General features: G+C 35.8%; 2 long non-coding RNA genes and 2 pseudogenes across 3 annotated transcripts; 1 reads left to right on the forward strand and 3 right to left on the reverse strand.

Moving 5' to 3' along the window:
• Nucleotides 1-645: 645 nt before the first annotated feature.
• LOC110006704 (uncharacterized) lies at nucleotides 646-2002 on the reverse strand. Its single transcript, XR_002279864.2, has 2 exons — nucleotides 1818-2002; nucleotides 646-1670 (listed from the first exon to the last, which is right to left on the reverse strand). It is a non-coding gene; the product is annotated as an uncharacterized LOC110006704 (long non-coding RNA).
• A 4891-nt stretch (nucleotides 2003-6893) lies between these two features.
• On the reverse strand, nucleotides 6894-10699 carry LOC18427526 (uncharacterized; annotated as a pseudogene). Its single transcript, XR_016042988.1, has one exon. The product of XR_016042988.1 is annotated as an uncharacterized LOC18427526 (transcript).
• Nucleotides 10700-11897: 1198 nt separating this feature from the next.
• On the forward strand, nucleotides 11898-12994 carry LOC105420141 (transmembrane 9 superfamily member 11 pseudogene; annotated as a pseudogene).
• Nucleotides 12995-13150: 156 nt separating this feature from the next.
• Nucleotides 13151-15189, reverse strand: LOC148780211 (uncharacterized). Its single transcript, XR_016042989.1, has 2 exons — nucleotides 14896-15189; nucleotides 13151-13705 (listed from the first exon to the last, which is right to left on the reverse strand). It is a non-coding gene; the product is annotated as an uncharacterized LOC148780211 (long non-coding RNA).
• Between the last annotated feature and the right edge of the window lie 4273 nt (nucleotides 15190-19462).

A 19462-nucleotide genomic window follows, 5' to 3' on the forward strand; every position in this document is an offset into this window, starting at 1 on the left:
TCAAAAAATCAAAATCAAATAATCGAATAATTTTAAAATATTTAAAATTTTAAAATTCTAAAAAATAAAAATTATGCCAAAACCATCAATAACTAATCCATCCATAAAAATATACCATATAAATTTACTCATTAAATGATTTAACAAACATCATACCTACTTAGTACATACCAAAAAAAATACATTAATTTTTTTTCTCATTAAAAAGCTTGGTATGGTGACTATGGTCACTCTATAACCATGGTTAAAGTTTATATACAGTTGTTTAATGGGTGCGGTTTGTATAGAGCCCAGGCTCTTAACAATCAAAACACAATGCATCTTCAAATTGTATAAAAAATATGATTTCAATACAGAAAATCTTTATGATAGACTTAAAATATACTTTTATCTTTAATTCTAAATTTTAAAGCCTTAAAAATAGTGTGGATCACATAGATCTATAAAAACTTGAAAATCTTGAAAACTAACTGTCAAAAAATACGCTACAAAATGCCCTATTTCCAAAACCTGAAATCTATTTTTTTCTCATATCCATGCATCTTGATGGTGAGATGACCAATTTGGGGATATTTGAGCATCAAAACAACCTCTTCTAGTGTAATGTTTGAGGTGGGCTGTGATTTGATGGTTTAGAGCCTCGGCTTTATAAAAACTTTTTCTTTTTTTAATTAAAAAAAGGGCTTGATAAATACACATTTTGAGTTCGAGTTCTTTGTTTGAAAAGGATGTTTCCAGACAGAAAAAGGCTCTAGTTGCCTTGAATTTAAGGGATTTTACAAGAGCATCTCTTTCCCTTTTTTTTGCGATCGCATAATCCATAACTCTTCGATCATCTTCATCCCTAGCAATCATTGCAAATCTATTCATAGAGAGAGAAGAAATTTGAGCTGCCGCCACAATAGCCTTTCTGGTTGAGAGATTCACGACTGGTCTAGAATTAGGAGCTATAGAACACAAGTTCCTATCAATTCCCCGTCCTTTCTTATTAGAATCACCATTATTTGTGAAATGAAAGTTAGGGTTTGTGCAATGAGCACAGGCATAAACAGGCAAACATTCAAGATAAACATGTCGAATGTGAAACTGAGACACACTTTGCCATCAATTAATGGCGCCTCGTCAGTGTAAACTTCGAAGCAACTACGGCAAAACAATTCTAAGTGGGATTTCAGCAGGTACCTTTGGGCTCGGGGCAAGATTTGGGATGTTGATTTTTTGCTTGGGGATGCTGATTTTTAGAGAGAAAAAAGGAAGAGAACTTGAACAAAAAAAAATACAGGTAAAAAAATACGCTTTTTTTATCTTGTTTAAATAGTTTATGAAAAATAGCGTTTTAAACGCTTTTATGAAAAAAAATAGCGATTTTTGTATACCTTTTCAAAATTAGCAATTTTAAACGGTTGGCTTTTGAGGTTAGCGGAGTGGTGTTCCAAGGCAATATGCTCTCATACCCCTTATTCAACTTGTATTTCACTTTGGCTTTGGTGTTCCAATCGAATCAGCTATAATGGCCCTGATTCAACATTGTGCATCTCTTTTGCAAGTGGAATGACTTGTAAATCTGAGTTCCCAGCCATTGTGTCTGCTTGTTGATCAAGATCTTATGTATTTGCAGAACTGCTTTTACACATGAGTGACAGAGAAATGCGATCCCTATGTTTATGAACCTGAGAAAAAGAACCAAACTGAAAACGTGGGGGAGAGAGAGATGGGGCAAGAGAAAGGAAAATAGGATAGAGCGCTAGGGTTTTCCAATAGAGAGAGAGAGAGAGAGAGAGAGAGAGAGAGAGAGAGAGAGAGAAATAAATTAATACCAAAAATATGGCCGATGGACGGGCGACCATGGCCATTTTCCGGCAGCTGAAACCAAATCCGGCAAGTGGAAGGGCTTATGGTGACGGGAGCGCAGGAAGATGAAGAGGGTGCTTCAACCCGATGCCCCCAAAAAGTATTTTTTAATGCCTCAAAAAGTATTTTTTTAATGGACGAACATGCCCACTACAGTTTCATTACATCTATTTTGTAGAGTTGGTTTTTAAGTAAAAACTTGTTGAGTAAAATGATAAAACGTGAGCAGAGCACGCTAATAAAAGTAAAGAGCAGTGCACTAGCCCGCGTATAGACCATTTTGTTCTCTTTGGGGTTCATATGTCGCAATAATCCAAAATCTTCACAATGATGCTAACATGAATGGAGATCAGCCGAACACTTCAAATATGGTTGTTCAGTCATTTAGAAAAATGTTCTCCGCTTCTGTCTGTGACTTAGAGCCTATTTGATTGTTGATAGGTAAACATTTTCTAAAAATTGGAAGTTTTTTTTTGGGAAGTGGAATGTTCTCTCTGGAATTGTTAATACTCGAATGTTAAGGAAGTTCTAGGTATATGTGTTTGATAACCTGCAATGTTAATGAAGTTATAGGGTATATGTGTTTGATAACATGTTAGAATGTTAAAGAAATTTTAGGTACCTATATTTGATTTACTATGGGGCATTTGGTTTCTAGAGGGCTGAGGATAAACCGGTTTAAGCGGTTCACTCATTTCTTAGTAATATTTAAGCTAATATGTCATGTATGAAGGAGATATTGAAGACACTCTGAATCTTCAACATGTATATCAAAATGAAGGGCTTAGATCAAGTGTATAAGAAGTACAATATATATATATATATATATATATATATATATATATATATATGGAAAAAGTTGGGATTAACCCACTAGCTCATGTGAATATATGAATCCAACAGCCCAAATTGAATCTGGGCCTTTCTGACAATCATAAATGTCCGATAGTGCTTGAATTTTTTTTTTTTTTTTTTCTACAAGTCCAAATCATTTGAAATTTTAGATATATGTTTATCAAAAATAGGTGAATCTTCGAAAAATATATAAAAAAAATGTTTTAAATGAAATAATTGATCAAAATACCCCCAAAAAGTTGAGGGATATTTTGGTCATTTTGTTCTCACGAATAATTTTTTTAAAATTTTTATTAGGTACACTTTGATGAGAAAAACACATATCTAAAATTTCAAGTGATTTGAATTTGTAAAAAAAAAAAATATCAAGCACTACTGGACATCCTTAATCGTCAAGTCGGCCCAAATTCAATATGGGCCGTTGGGTTCATATGTTCATACGAGTTAGTAGGCTAATTCCAGCTTTTTTATATAGGGAAAAGTTTATATAGAACCGAGGCTCTAAACAATCAAATTCGAGCCTACCTCAAAATTTTCACAAATTGTTTTAATGCCCAAATATCCTCAAATTGATCATCTCAACATCAAGATGCATAGACATTAGAAAAAAATGGATTTCAAGTTTTGGAAATAGTGGACTTTTGTAATGCATTTTTGGAATGTCAATTTTCAAGATTTTCAAGTTTTCATAGATCGTTCGATCTACACTAGTTTTGAAGTTTTAAACTTTATCAATAAATATGAAAATATATTTTAAAACTATCACGAAGATTTTCAGTGTTGAAACCACATTTTTCGACACTACTTGAAAGTAGGCTCTAATTTGATTGATTAGAGCCTAAACTCTATACAAACCGCACCCTCATATATATATATATATATATATATATAGATATATATATATATATATATATAAGTATTCCAATTACTATTATTACAAATAACGTCAATTCAGGAGTATCCCTTACCCTGCATGATACGCATTGAGATAAGTCGAGTTGCATATACAGACAACTAATCTAACACGATGCTAGCCACAACCCACCAAGTCGGCTTGACATCCCTTGTTTAGATTTTTTTTAAGGTGCAATTTTGATACACGGACATTATATTCTCTCTCTCTTCTCTCTCTACGATGTCGATGATTATTGAAACTCAAGCCATAGAACTACACACAAAATACATAGCACTAACCACTTAAGCCGAAAAGATCACCACGATTACCACCCATATCGAAATTTTCATCATATCCAATCACCCGAAAAAAGAAACATCATATCTATAACATGGCTCAATTCTAGACAGATAGAAAATCCACTTTAAAATGGAAACGAAGTCCGAAAATCAATTGCTTGTGCCTAAGTCAAAATATCCAAAAATCTAAGTGCCATCTCTGAAAACCTGATCCGTGAGGTGCACAGGAGGTAGGATTGTATCTAGTTTCTTTGAACGTGTTTCATTTGCATGCACAGGTGTAAATGGCAAACATGGAATCTACATGCTAGGTAATGATTTCAACTAGGAATTTGCAACCAAATTTAAAAGTTACCTTAATGTACTCCTCCGAACCAGGCCCTGTTATCCTCCTCATCCTTGTTATGGCTGCCTTAATGATCAATTACAAAATGCTCTGGCATCCTTAATCATCAGGGAAAATCAAGGGTGTGTTAGCTGTCCCACTCAATTCTTGCGGTGTGAGTTTCATGTTAAGATCGAAATGTTGTTTTATGCTGCACTACCTGAGTTTATCAAACTTTAAATTACTGCCAGTTAGTCTATTATAACTTTATACACAATTTTCTTAATATATGTTACATCCATGACCAAAATATGGAGAGACTCACTTGAAAAGGCCTTAAGATGAGTCCTTCAAACTAAAGAGGATAATGCTTCCTCTTCATCAAAACCCCATCATACCCAAACTTCATCATAGCTAAAACAAAAAAGGACAGATCCAATACGCATAGGATAGGTTCTCCATCTGTTCAATGGCTCCCATAACCATTTCGTATACTAATGCTTCATATTGCCTCACATTGTACTATGCAGTAAGTTTAATTTTTTCAGTGCATAATTAGCAAAAAAAAATTTAAGTTTCCAACACCATGTCATTGTATCAAATTATTCATTAAAACAGTTTTTCTACTATTCATATCCAATATGCAAATGACACTCCATTTGACACATATTTTGTGGTCTTTCTGTAACATTTCTTTTATCACTTATCAGAATAATAGGCTCAAGTTTGCCAAACTCAAGGCACAACCAAAGACAACAAATTTAGACCAACCAAATGCATGAGGAATATGTATGTTACATGTTTAGAAAAGCAGACTAAGATTTTCTTTTCCATGCAGGATCTAGATTAATGACAATCCATAATTGTAAGAAATGCGTAATAAGGGAGATGCTAGTGAATCAAAATAAGGTGGTATTCCCAATCATTCTATAGTAAAAATGCCATATTAAAAAAAAAGATTAAAACCCTTGCGTTGCCTTCACAATACTTCATAATGAGAATATCTAACCACTTGTTAAACATAAGAATATCTAACCATCTCTACTTAGATAATAACATAAATGGATTACAAGATGGAAGGAAGCTAAATAGTGATATAGTCGGTAATAGAAGTTCAACATAGAAATTCACAAGAATTCCATACACGCCGAGATAGAACTGAAATATAAATGTTAAAATGAAACTACAGAAAGTATCTCTTGCATCCAAGGGTTTTATGATGAAGATCCACCCGCTTGCTCAATATCCCATTGTATCCTTAATTTAGCAGAATATCTTAGGCTACCAATGAGTATCCAAGGACTATTCGGTTACCATAAAGAAATAAGTAAGAATAATGAATTTTGCATACCTGGACATGCAAAAATGCAATCCACACAAAGCTCTAAGAATCCCAAGAAAATGCAATAAAAATACATTAAAAAAAAAAAAAAAGAAGTTTCTGATACATCATCAGAAACAAAATATAATCTCACCATGCCAAAGAAAAAAAAATTTCATGAAGAAAAACCAAAATTCCAGTAGGCAACAAGAATGCTATTTTCTTTATCAGTAAACCATGTTAAAGACATGGTTTCGTTAAAACCCATACCTTTATAACTTCTACAACGTCAATCATGCTCATTTATGAAATCCCATTTTCTCAATTGCAAGACTTTCTTTTTTTTCTTTTTTTTTTCCGCTAAAACTAATCTAATGAATTTCTGATATCAAAGAAAACCCATTTTTAAAACTTTAAAAGAAAAGAATAAAAACCCAATAGGCAATGAGAAATCCCATTTTGCCTTACAAGGAAACATGTAAGAGAGAGAGTCTGCCTAATGTCACTCTTTCCCATCAAGAGATTTGCCCCCAAAACCACTATCGGGTCAAAGTTGAATCACAGACATTTTTGCCTTTCTATCATCTTTTATTTCTAATTCATGCACATATAACCATCAATCCAATTCAAATCAGCCTCGAATGCATATCACTCAGAAGTAAGAAATATGCAGCCATCGAATTTCAATGAATTACAATACCAATGCCAAGCAAGAGCTATCTGCAATTTCACAAACTTATTTACAATCAATTACATACTCAAATGGCACAAAAATACAGATTCAAAAGATATAGATACAAAGGAAAAAGCATTAAAAGACAAAGATTCAAAGGAAAAAGCATAAACTTAACAATGCAATCAAGAACCCTACCCGATTAAATATTCCAAGCTGGTCCAGTATGTGGTCCCAAGGAATTGCAGAGGTGATCATGCCAATGTTGAAGATGGAGAAAGAGAGCGACTTTTGAGGGATTAGAGGGAGAGACAGAGGTTTGCTATGAGAGAGAGAGCTCCGATCTCTGAGATAGAGAGAGGGCTGCTCTAAGCAAGAAAGCGAGATATATGGTTGTGTTAGGTTCGCTGGCTGACTACCTAACACAACCCTCCTCCTTTACCCAGGCTTGGAAACTCGGCATGGTTCATTCTCTTTCTTATTTCAATAAATTATGTTCTTTTAGCATTTAACTAGTGCTCTCTAATTTTGCGGTTTTGTGAGCTGTCTTCAGCTGTTTCCCTTGATTCTCTTTTTCCAAAGAATTTGTAGTGTATGGTCCTCTAGCATATGACGAGCTTTCAATCATTCAATGATTCTCTAACAATACATCCAACTTTGTCATTCATTGATTATTTTCTATAAGAAGAAAGAAAAAGTCTCATTTCATTCAAGGCCTCTCATGAAAATAAAAGACATCATTTCATTCAAGTCATGCACATTTGTTACACGTGAAAATATTTTCGTGAAAGTATTTATGTGAAGTGTGGAAGTTTTTTCATACCAACACATTTTTTCACTTTTTCACACCACACCAGTTGGCAACCAATTTTTTACTTTCATGAAAATACCTTCACGCATACCAAACAGATAATTGTCTAAATTGAAAGAGCTGGTTCAGTCTACCACAACTAGTTTTTCAAAAAGCTTCCCTGCTATAGCTTCCTGCATTATGAGCTCAGAGTTGATCACTCCTCCGCTATCCATAAACCCCTTTAGCAAATTCTTTGAAAACCCAATCACTAGTGCCACCCCTTCTTGTCCACTCACCACTGGTGTAGATCTTGAGTCCCTCAGGTTCCAAAACACAATCTGAGGAGGCTTCCCATACCCTCTCTCGGTAAACTTCCTCTCTATCACCATATAATCAGTTTCCCATTGGTTCGTAGAGGCCTGATCGAACTCCATATCGCTGAAAACAAATAGTCTCTTTATCATCTTCTCTCTCTCCAACCCACCTGTCTCTGCAACCTCCAAAAGCAGATCAAAAACCTTTTGAAAATCAGTGTTGGAGCCCCAATCCATTCTTTCCACAAACTTTCTCCTCTCAAAGATGGTCTCCCCTTCAATCTTGTGTATTTGGGGATTCTATGAGAAAGTTATCACAGTCCCCTTCCACGGCTCTTCGCTAAGAACAGAAACCAGAAGCCCTAAGGCTACACAGACCTCCATCGGTCTCCCCTCCATAGATCCTGAAACATCACAAACAGCTAAGCAGTTGCTAAGCTTCCCTTGCTTCTTCATGTGTTCGACCATTCTCCTCCATTGAAGCTCAGCCACCTGGTCTTCACCAGAAGCCAATATCTGATGAGGAAGCAAAGCCCCAGCTGCTATCTTTGTCTCCCCTCGCCTTACTTCTCCTAGAAACCTCTCAAACCTCTCTGCATCATGCTTTTCAAAGAGCTTCTTGTAGGTTTTCATCGCCACTGAGGCTACTCTGTTATAAGGTAGATTGCTCCACTGGTTTGCACTCATAAATTTCGGGGAGCTCAAGGGCTTTCCGAAGAGGGACGAGGAATTCCTTTCTCAACCTATCTCGGATCCTGTAGGCATAATGCCTCTCTTCTAAGAGCGTGTATTCAGGGTCTGTGTCTTTAGGGAAGATCCTCTTAGCGATACTCTCACAAATTAGGGTTATTCGATCATATGAAGAGTCCAAAGATGGGCACCATTTGACTGCAAGGCTCAGGGATTTGATATCACCACAATTTGCATGGTTCAGGTCAGATACCAATAATTTGGCAAAAATTTCTGAAATCCTATCATGGAGATATCTGTATTGGGAGTCAGAATCATACCTCTCTAATGCTATCCTTGCATGATTTAACCGCTTCTTTTTTCTCTCTTCCTTGACGGTGGCCTTCAAAGCCCTGCCCCTTGCAAGGTTCTCAGCCACACGTTCTTCTTTTGGGCGGTCTGGATTCCTCACGCCCCCTAACAAATTTTATCCTTCTCAGGTGTTGCTGTTGTCTTCTGAGTTTTCGAGCATGAGGTCCTTGGATCAACAGGAAGAGGATCTCAGGCACGTCCTTCAAATATCCAAACTCCCCAAAGAGGTGCGCATTCTCGGCTAGGGTTTCTGGGTGGTTTTGGTGAAGCCACAAGGCCGCCGTGTAGAAATTTTCTCGATCTGATTTGCCTTGGCCTCGAACTCCTCGGAGCTGAGCAAGGAGTTTGAGGGCAGTGAGAGAATCCTGATCCCAAGCCAGAGAAAGAAGGTGAGTGAGTTTTTCAGGTGGGGTATCAGGAACAATGCGGAAGAAGAAGTCGAGACATGGGTTTCCAGTTGTTAGGGAGGTCGCAGAGTTGTTCTCGGTTCGACCCATGATCAGTTTCTCTGTGTATCGGTTTGGAAGGTCCATGAATTGATCATCGGTGTCGTCTGTGCATTGGTTTGGGAGGTTCATCAATGGGTCATCGGTGTCTTGGGAATCGTCAGATTCCATGATCAGTTTCTCTTCGTATTTCTTGATGAGGTCGATGAGTGTGTCATGGCCAACGAGGTTTGGGGGATAGCCAGATTACAGGGTTTCACGATGGGGAGTGCCGGAATTAGGGTTTTGGGGGAGGTGGATTTCAGGGGGACCAAGGAGGAGGGCAGGGGCCATGGCAGAGAGAGTGGAGTGAGGGAGGTTGTCGAGTAGGAAGGGCGGTCAGGCGAACGAAGTTTTTGGGACATTTGGCGCCAAAGTAAACCGCATCTTATTTAATACAGGAAATGTTTGTGATGGCCGTAAATTATATCGAAGAATGACATGATGCTAACGGTTGTGTTATAATATAATGAGACGGTGTGTTGGCCTATTTTTTGTCATTGAAATCTAACGGGTGAAATTAAAACCCAAATCTGATTTGCCCGCCTCTATCTCCCGCTCCCGAGTTGCAGATGACTCACTGCCTGTTCGTCTGAAACTTTTTAGAGAGAGACACTGTTGAGAGAGATATTTTTTCTAGAGAGAGAGACGTGGAGACCATTGGGAGGGAGACCAAGAAAGAGGGAGGGCAGGCATTTTCCAGAGAGAGAAAGGAGGCATTTTTCTAGAGAGAGAAGGGAGGCGCATTTTTCTAGAGAGAGAAAGGAGATATCCTTGTCATGTGCAGGTGGAGAGGAGACACATCTTTAAAGCTTTTTGCGTGTGCTTCTCTGACATTGCCTCTCTCTCTCTCTTCCCTGTCATTGACGCCATATCTGTTGGAGTTGCAGCATCCCACGCCGCCGCATTGATGCAGAGGAACCCTTCTGTCTCTATATGTATCTAAATAATCGTGGCAATTTACATATCTCTATCTCTCTTTCTACTCTTTCTCACTCTTCAGTCTTGGTTCGAGATAGTGGATCGTCAGCTGGCTGGTAATTCTCTCCCCTCTAACTCTATTTCTATTCTTTTATTCTGTGCTTTATTCGAATTGTTTTATTTGTGAAAAATAAGTTTTTAGGGTCTTCTGGTTTTAAGGAAAATGCCTAGGGCTTGAGACCTGATTCTGAGAGTTTTTGTGGTTGTTTATTGCGTGCAAGGAAATATTTAGGGTTTGTTTGGCTGATGGCATGTTTTAGGATTTCTTTTAGGAGGATAGAATGGATTTTTGGTGCACGCAGGTGGTTTTAGATGTCAAGTTAGTTTACTTGTGTGATTTTCTATATAAATGTTGATTTCTTCATCTTATCAGGTTTTCTGAAGAAAGTGTCAAGGATTTATTGTGATAATTCTCTCAATTTTGCCTGTTGATCGGAGGATGATTTTGTTGGTTCTCTTTTTGTATCCAGGATTTATTGTGGTAATTCTTTCAATTTTGCCTGTTGATCAAAAGATGATTTTGTCCATTCTCTTGTTCTTTTTTTCTCCATACATTCTGCAATTTTCCCATATGTAAGCCTCATGTTTCATGTAGAACGAGTTTAATGGCATGCAACTATTCAAAGGTATATGTTTTGTGTCAACGTTTAGAGATTTCCAGGAACTTGTACAATGTTCTTGGTGTGTAATAGATGGACATGGTCATACAATGCAAGTTGATTTGGATGAATCGTTGACTGTGCGATACAATGAATTGTGTAGAAGGGCGATAAACTTTGCAGAGAATGGAGCTATGTATAAAGAAACATTTCGAGAAGCAATGCGTGTTCTGGATGAGGGCTTGAAGAGAGTTGCAATTATCAAAGAAAAAATCAATAAAACACGTCAACAAGGCAGCCCAAAAGATTCCGAAGTTTTGCAATTAAATGTCAATGTAAGTGAAGAACTGAATTTAATAAACAATAGGAGAGTGCTTGACCCCCTACCAGTGAAGACGAAAGGGAGGCCTCCTAAGCATAAGTTGAAATCCTTTTTGGAGAATACACAAAAGAATGATCGAAAATGTACCATGTGTAAAGCTAGTGGTCATGATAAGAGGAATTGCCCAACTTTGAGGAGTGTACTGAATACGAAGAATGCAAATCAAAAGGTTCTTAAACTAACCCCTTTTTTAAATTCATCATTTTCAATTCTTAATGAATTCGCAATTGATCTCTCTCTCTCTCTCTCCCCCCCCCCCCCCCCCCCCCCTCGCACCTCGCCACCCTCAATTAATTAATATTTTGTTTGTAACATATTCAAGTGACAATCATACTCATGTTTGAAGAGTATTCGAGAAGTTGCATTAGTAATTACCGGTAATTCACGTTTACTGCATTGTTAACTATTCTTGTAAATTAGTTTTGTAATCTCAAGTGTAAAATCTAATTGCATGTTGTAGGAAGTTGCTCTTTTGGTGATATCTTAGTCTAAGCATGGTGGAATACTGGATGATATGGTTGGTATGGTTGGTGGGCTTCTGTGATAGGTTCTTGTTTTTGTGGGTGTGACCATGGTGGAATACTGGCTGGTATGGTTGGTGGCCTTCTTGGGCTTGGAGGAGGCTTCATATTGGGGTCACTTTTCTTATGATGCATAGCATAGATCAGAGAAAAAGATTCTTGTAATTTCAATTCTATGTTTCTGTCACAAAAACAGTTGGATGTATTCATTAATGTTGGCAAATGCATTGAGATCACAACTCTCTCTCTCTCTCTTTCTCTCACAAAATTGTTTAGACTGGTGTTCATTGAACTCGTTATCCACTCAGCACCCAATTCAAAGTTCATTAGAATAGAATTTGCATTATTCGCAATAGATATATAAAAAAAACAAGCAGCTTTGCAATAGAATTGGCATTATTCTCATAATTGAGGCTCCCAATCGCTTTCTCAGAGATTTATTCTAGTTTTTCAGAGATGGGTTTTGTAACTTCTGTTGGGTCATGGGTTTTGTGTCTCTGTTTATTGGTGTGGATCTCTGAGGTTTTCTATTTACCTGGAAGTTATCTCCCCACAAATACCTCAAAGGGGATGAACTATGGGTTAAGGTGAATTCTCTCACCTCTGTTGAAACAGAGCTTCTTATAGCCTCCTCTGAGGTTTCAGGTCTCTAGCCTCAAGAGGAACTCTCATCACTGGTATGCTATTTTTCTATATGGTGCTTGGTGTAGCAGCTGGTTATGTAGCTGTTAAACTTTGGAGGACCATCAATAGTGAGGATCACAAGGGTTGGTTATCTGTTTCATGGAGAGTGGCTTGCTTCTTTCCTAGTTTTGCCTTTCTTATTCTCACTACTCTGAATTTCCTCTTATTGGGTAGTCATAGCACTAGTGCAATTCCCTTCTCACTATTTGTTGTGTTGATTTTGCTCTGGTTTTGCATTTCTGCACCTCTAACTTTTGTGGGGGGGGATATTTTGGAGCAAGAGCTGCCCCAATTGAGTACCCAGTTAGGACTAATCAGATCCCAAGAGAGATCCAACCCCAAAATACCCTTCTTGGCTATTGGTTTTAGGGGCTGGGACCCTTCCTTTTGGAACCCTCTTCATTGAGCTCTTCTTCATTATGTCAAGCCTCTGGCTTGGCCATATCTACTATGTGTTTGGGTTTCTTCGAATTGTTTTTGTCCTTCTTGTGGTGGCATGTGCTGAGGTTTCTTTGGTCTTGACCTATATGTGTGGAGGACTGGCAATGATGGTGGAAGGCCTTCTTTTCTTCTGGTTCAGTTGCTATCTATATCATTTTGTATTCAGTCAATTACCTGGTTTTTGATCTCCACAGTTTTGAGTGGCCCCGTTTCAGCAGCCCTATATTTGAGTTACTCACTTTTCATGACTTTAGCTGTTATGTTGGCAACTGGAACTGTTGGGTTCTTATCATTTTTCTGGTTCGTGCATTACTTAATCTCGTTTGTCAAGCTTGATTGATTCAAAACTTTGAGGAAGCTCTGAGAAATATTCATGGAAGAACCAACATCATTTACTGGGTCTCTTTGTTGTGATAACTAGGTTAGAGTATCTTGTAATTTTTTTTATATATGTTCCATGAGCTTGTTATGGCTATTGGGCCATGGATGCTTTGGCATTCCATTGATGGCAATAGAGTTGAATATTTTTTGTACTAGCTTCAAATGCTTCCATTATGCACTGTAATCCTTTTTCATGAACATGAAATTTATCAAAAAAAAATTGTGATTGGTACTTTGCAAGGACCTTTGAATTTGTGTAGAGAATTCATAAAGATCAATCACATATCAGGAGAGAAGAGGCAGAATGGCTTTGAATAAGTAAAAGATATCCAATTCACTTGATGTAGACTGAATATTATTCCAAATAATCACTAGGACTCTTGCCGATACAACAGTCTTGGAAACAATGGATTACATAGATCGTATTAATCAGAAGATCAAATGAACCAAATGATTGTCACCAAAGTTGCAAATACATGAAGTAAAAAGAAACCTGTATGGGTGGTGCCATTTGATTTTGATGATGGCCAAGGAAAATATTCATTGAATTCACTCAATAGAATTCAATTCCTTTCTTATCCAGTCTTCCATTCATCTTCGGGTTCCACTTCTGGAAGAGGCTGGAAGAGGTGTTTTGGATTTCATGGTTGATGTTGTTGGGTTCTTGGGCAGTAGCTCTGAGGAGGTCTCGAAGGTGGAGCGATTGCAGAACCGAGAGTTTATCGGAGAGAGTGGGCCTCTGTCTTTGCTCCTCTTCCATCCTCAGAAACTTCTTTGGCTTTAAGTCATTTTTCTTCTCTTAGGGATCATAGGACTGTAGGGGTTTCAGAGGTAACCTGCAGAACCCCTACCCCCTTCAAATACCTGGGAAAAAAAAGAAGGAAGAAAATGAAAAAAATATATTATTTGAAAAAAAGGTAACAATTCCACTTGCTAATGTGCTTACACATCCAAACTTTCAAACATATAGTTTAGAGAAAGAGAGAATATGATGTAACAACCATCCACTCAACTAGCTTTTAATATTTCCACAAATTTGCATAAAACCATAAGGAGCTTCTTTTGATCTTCGGAACCCTAGAGACACAGATAAATTACAGTCTTTTTGAACTTGGGACAAATGCCTTTTTTTAATTAAATTCCAAAATATTGAAACTAAGGACACCCAAATTTGATTGAAGTGAATTCTACAGCCCACTAAGGTATGAAGCAATATCTCATTTTCCTAACAATGCAATCCCAAACAGAAATCAAAGGACACAGTATAACAGATCAAATTGGTAAAGCACAAAGTGAAGCACATCTGCTTGCCATAAGTTTGGTAAATCACAAAGTTAAAACACCTCTGCTTGTCATAAGTTCCCAAAAGTTAGACCCTATTTCCAAATCAAGCCAAACCCATTGCCTGAAAAGTAGAAGAAAGTATTCCATTGTTTAATGCCAATAAATTGAGTATCAAAACAATAGAACAGCTGTTCCAATTACAATTGCAGGACTCCCTTACTGAAATAAAATAATGAGAAGTGAAAACTACGAAAGGCACAGGGAGTGAAGACCGATTAATCCAAAAACCACATGCGATGAAAACTATAAATATTAACAAAAATTACAAATTCGAAGATGCAGGGGCATAGAACGAACAACAATGGCCTCCACAATAGAACAAGTCATCAATAAAACCAAAACCCACATGTGGAGAAAACTTGAAACCAAACTTAGAAAACACAAATAACTAAAATCACAAATTAGAAGATGCAATTCAACAAACAAGCAACAATGGCCCCCATGAATACGCATAGTCTACTGCAGAAAAAAGTGAGAGACGGGAGTGTCAAATGGCAACAACCGAGCTCAATGGGAACCCCGACTCTTATTGCTGGGCTCCAGAGTCAAATGGCAAATCCTACAATTTCTCTCTACCTTTACTAAATGAATCTTAATCTCAAGAATACTCTCTCTCTCTCTACCGCATTTCCCAAATCCACATCTGAACACTTTGAAACTAAGCTCCTTTGATTATCTCTATCAAACCCAACAATAAGAAGAAGAAATACCTTTGCGGTGCCTTTTCCAGCGAGCTCTCACAGAGCTTCTTCTCGTTTTCCTCAAAAACAAGCTTTAATGGCGCTTATAGAGAGAGAGCGAGAATTTTGGCGCTCACATATAGAGGGAGAAAGTTCAAGGATTGAAGAGGGTCAGAGTTTTGGCGCCCGCAGAGAGGGGAGGAAAGTTAAGGATCTGGAGGGCGGTTGTTTTGGCGCTACTTTTAAATGACATGTTAAATTTGGTGCAAATTAAATACCTTGGTATTAATTTCAGCCATTGGATGCAAAACAATCTAGTGGCTAGGATTGTGCCAACACACCGTTGCATTATACTATAATGCAACGGTTGCAAGATATCACCCCTCAAATATATTATATTTTTATTTTTAGTTATAAAATTTAAAGCTATAAAAACTTGAAAATATAAAAATTGAGTGTCCAAAAATAAGATGCACCATTTTCAAAACTTGAAATCTTTTTTTTTTTGTTTTCTCATGTCTATGCATTTTGATGTTTAGATGATCAATTTGGGGATATTTGGGCATCCAAACAAGTTATTCTAGTGAAATCTTTGAGGTGGGCTTCAATTTGACTATTTAAAGCCTCGGCTCTATATAAACTTTTTCCTTAGAAAAAAAAAAAGCTATTTTGTTGTTGGATAATCAACTTGCAGTGAGATGTGTCGATATAAAATAAATCCAAGCCTAATAAATAAGTGTGCGGTTTGTAAAGAGCCGAGGCTCTAAACAATCAAATTAGAGCCCACCTTCAAATAGTGTCGAGAATTGTGGTTTCAATATTGGAAATCTTTGACTAACCTTAAAATATATTTTCATATTTAATTATAAAATCTAAAGCTTCAAAATAGTGTAGATCAAGCAAATCCATGAAAACTTGAATAATTACAACATTGACGGTCCAAATATGCGTTACAAGATGCCGATTTCCAAACCTTGAAATCCAATTTTTTCTCAAGTCCATGCATCTTGATGGTGAGATGATTAATTTGAATACATTCAAGCATGAAAACAACCTCTTATAGAAAAATTATTGAGGTAGGATCTAATTTGATTGTTAGAGCCTAGGCTCTGTACCGTCTATCTTCAAGATTTTGATGTGTTTATAGATACTACTTGATTTGAACTATTTTAAAATTTAAAAATGGATGTGGTTTCTATAGAGTCGAGGCTCTAAACAATCAAAGTAAAGCGCACTTTCAAATATTGTCAAGAAATGTGGTTTCAATATTGTAAAATTTAAAGCATAAAAAATAGTGTAGATTGAGCATATATATAAAAGCTTGAAAATCTTAAAAATTGATGGTCCAAAAATGCATTACACGATGCACTATTTTCAAAACTTGAAATCTATTTTTTTCTCATGTCCATGCATCTGGATGTCAAGATGATTTATTTGAGGATATTTGGGCATCAAAACAAAAAAATTTGAGGTGGGCTCTAATTTGCTTGTTTAGAGCCTCGGCTCCATATAAAATTTTTCCTTTTAAAAATTATTATTATATATGAAACTAGATTCTAATGCCATCCTATTAATATTTAACACCAAAATTACATCTTGTAATAAGATTTGGAGGTCTTCATTTCTTTTGATTGTCTAAGGTTGCAACCATACGCAAACTATACCCTATATATGAGTCACCACTTGTTTAGTATCAGCGTTTAAAAAATCGACCCAATTCATAATCGAGCGTTTCGGATCGGATATCACCCAGACCGTCCCAAATACCCAAAAAATGGGGATCCGGGCAATCTAACTTGATAGAAGCGGGTCACTGTGTAAAAAATCGTCAATTCCCTTGCAAAAGAAGGCAGGCCTAACTGATTTTCTACTTGAACGGATGCGTAATCATATGATTTCTACTTTTCTTTATATAATTGAGGCCATGGCAGGGATAAGACAATGAATACACAAGATCCGAATCATAGATCTGAAAAACACTACACGGAAAAAAAAAGTCCGCCATTTCTTAAAGATTAGGCGAAATTGAGTGTTATTGTATTCCAACCCAGGGGGATTTTGAAGTTTATAGTGTTCTTTAGAGGATGGTAGTTCAGTTTTTTCTCATTAAACACATTATGTTGCTCGATTTTTGAAAAAAGCTCAGGCAGCGTTTTCTAAAAAGCAGCTTAGTGATCAGCCAAAGTGTTGATTTCGCAAGATATTGGGTTGGGCACCATTTTTACGAAATCAAAGGGTTTTTAAAGGTAATGATGTTCTTTAGATTATCGCGGGAGTTTTTTGTGATATTAACTAAGTTTTGTTGATCGATTTTTTAAGAAATCGTGACTGTTTTACACAAACCCGATAACCCCAAATTTTGAATCGAAAATTTCAATCATTATAAATCGATTCAGATGAAATTAAGGTATTTATTATGATCATCATTGTTTCAATTCATATATCCAATAGTATCATGATTTATCATTTGGGTTTTTTTTATATGAATTTTTTGTTGAAATGTTATGTGGCTGTGATAGCAGACTTGGGGTTCATCAGCCTTTTCTTTTGTTTTTTTAATTATGGCCTCAATTTTGATCGATTTTCTGTAAAATTTGAGATGTTTTGAAGCTATTGATTTTGTCCATAATATCATGAAGTTAATGTGTATGATTTAACATGATGTCTAGGTTGATTTCACAAGATACATATTGATACATTTTAGGGTGTTTTGAGTAATTAATTTTAAATTAATTTACTGATTAAAATTGTGAATTTTGACAAATAAATGTTTTTGAGACACACAATATAATAATACAGTTTTTTTTCAATTATATGTAAAGAGTGTATAATTTTCATAAGAGACTAACATGTATTTTTCAATTTTATTGTCAATTTTGTAATGTAATAAAATGTATGTTCTTGATAAATAATTAAATTATTCTTGATAATTGATGCATAAAATGTATGTTGTATTTTTCTTTCTCTCAGTATAAGAAATACATTTTTTTTTTTCTTGTAATTATATTCAATGATATGTCATGAATGTACAATTGTCATGAGAAAATAACATGTATTTTTCAAATTTATTGACAAGTTTTTAATGCAATACAATGTATGTTGTTGATAAATAATTAAATTATGTATGATTGTGGATACATAAAATATACATTGCATTCTTCTTTCTCTCGAGAATACAATTTTTTTCTATTTTTTGTAATTATATTCAAGTATGTCATTAATGTATAATTATCATGAAAAAAAACTTGTATTTTTTAATTTTATTGTCAATTTTTTAATGCAGTAAAATTTAAGTTTATGATACATAATTAAATTATTCTTATTCTTATCCTACAATTTTATTTTATATTATGCTGGAAATAATATGATTTGGAGCATGGTGGCTTATTACTGTAGTTTGATTTGTACGAGAATACTTATTTTTTTATAACAACGAACTTGGAATGAAAGTTTTAAATTATATTAATGTATGGACACCCAATTTAAAGAATACATGATCTCTCTTTTACTCCTTGGAGCAAGCACCAGTGGCGAAAAACTCATCTAGAGCTTACTCAATGACTTGTTGAGAGAATACAATGAGATTGAACGACATAATGATGAGCAAGAATGAAGCCACCTTTCATTTTTTATATTCGATTGTTTTTTTGTTGTTTTTACACAGAGCCTGACACTTTGAAACTTTCATGCCCTCTCTACCCCTCTCTCTCTCTGCACTATCCATTTCTACTCCTCTCTCTCATATGTCAAAGGGCCTGACACCTTTGAAACTGGCTCTTCCCCTCGCTCTATCTGCACTCTCTATTTTCACCCCTCTCTCACACCCTCGGCAATCCAAAGATCCATGAAATGTCATTTATTACTATTTCTCTCATTTGCATTGTCTCTCAACTACTGCATACAATTTTTTTATTGAAAGTATTTAATGAGACCATTTACCTTTGACATAAGGTGATCACAATTAATCTTGACCATTGAATATAAAATTATTTCATTGATCAAATTCAAAGTTCAAAAAAAATATTCTCGTACTTTGTGAAACACTCAAGCTATCAGATTTCACTTCGGATGACTGTAAATAATTGTGACCTCCCTATACTAAAGGTAAATGGTTTCATTATATACAAACCATGTTTTTAAAACTCAAATATCAACTTTTTAATTTTGAAAAATCAATAGGGTTATTGATCCCTAATTTTAGATCAATCAAATGTCACGGAGTTTACTTCAAGAGGGATAAATACACAATATGGTCCTAAAGGAGCACGTTGGACAATATTTTCAATGGCTCATATTTGATATGCACTGGCGCATTGAGGAAATGATAAAATAGCACAAGTTAAAAAAAGTTATTTTTATTTTTTCAAAAAGAAAATTGTTAAAATAAAGCTAAGGCTTTGTAGAATAAGTAAAGCCTCACCTTAAAACTGACTGAAAAATAGTTTCCATTTTGAAAACCTTTCAAATCATCATCTCAACCTTGATTATTATGGTTGTGAAAAGCATTAAGATTTAAAGCCCTGAGAATACTGAAATCTAGACCATCTATTCTCAAGTATTTGTGGATCCACACGATTTGTACCTTTTTTTTATATAC

This window comes from Amborella trichopoda, chromosome 10 (genome assembly GCF_054954075.1).
Source record: "Amborella trichopoda isolate Santa Cruz 75 chromosome 10, AtrichopodaSantaCruz75HAP2 v2.0, whole genome shotgun sequence".
NCBI classification, from domain to species: Eukaryota; Viridiplantae; Streptophyta; class Magnoliopsida; order Amborellales; family Amborellaceae; genus Amborella; species Amborella trichopoda.